This window comes from Triticum aestivum, chromosome 7A, assembly GCF_018294505.1.
Source record: "Triticum aestivum cultivar Chinese Spring chromosome 7A, IWGSC CS RefSeq v2.1, whole genome shotgun sequence".
Classification (NCBI taxonomy): domain Eukaryota; kingdom Viridiplantae; phylum Streptophyta; class Magnoliopsida; order Poales; family Poaceae; genus Triticum; species Triticum aestivum.
The window spans coordinates 721,941,778-721,942,761 of record NC_057812.1 but is presented as its reverse complement, the minus strand read 5'-3'; positions in this window follow the sequence as shown (position 1 = coordinate 721,942,761).

Below are 984 nucleotides of genomic sequence, written 5' to 3'. Positions count from 1 at the left end.
AATATTACTTTTGCTTTCATTACTCTTTTGTTACCGTTACCACTACTATCATATTACTTTGCTACTAAATACTTTGCTGTAGATATTAAGTTATCCAGGTGTGGTTGAATTGACAACTCAACTGCTAATACTTGAGAATATTCTTTGGCTCCTGATGTCTACTACACAACCTTCTTCTTGTAGCCATTGTTGGGCCTCCAAGTGAAGAGGTTGGTAGGACAGTAGCAAATTTCCCTCAAGTGGATGACCTAAGGTTTATCAATCCGTGGGAGGCGTAGGATGAAGATGGTCTCTCTCAAACAACCCTGCAACCAAATAACAAAGAGTCTCTTGTCTCCCCAACACACCCAATACAATGGTAAATTGTATAGGTGCACTAGTTTGACGAAGAGATGGTGATACAAGTGCAATATGGATGATGGATATAGGTTTTTGTAAACTGAAAATATAAAAACAGCAAGGTAGCAAGCAATAAAAGTGAGCGTAAACGGTATTGCAATCACTACAAAAAGAAGACACATCCGTGACATTTTGGGCCGAACGAAATTTTTTTTCTGTCATACATATGACACTTCTATGACGATAATTGTGACAAAACCCGGTATCATCATAGATGTGGTGGGCTCCTACTTCTATGACAAAAAATCATGACAGAAAATGGGCTTTTCGTCCTGGGCGGGCCGGAGACGCAGCTGCATAACATTCTTTGGGCTGTCCATGACGGAAAAAACCGTGGTAGAAGTGAGGGGGAGGAAAATTTCGGGGAGTTCCCGGTTACGGTGGGAGGTCGGGGGCCGAGCGATGCGCGTTTCACTCGTACACGTACGCGCGTGTGTGCCAGGCGTTGGCTCTAACTGAACCCGAGCGAGGCGTTGGGCTCTAACTGAACCCGAGCGATTGCACTGCTGGCTACGCGTTACTGAACCCGAGCGATCGATCGATGGTTGTTAACTGAACCCGATCGAGCGATTCCTTGGCTACTGC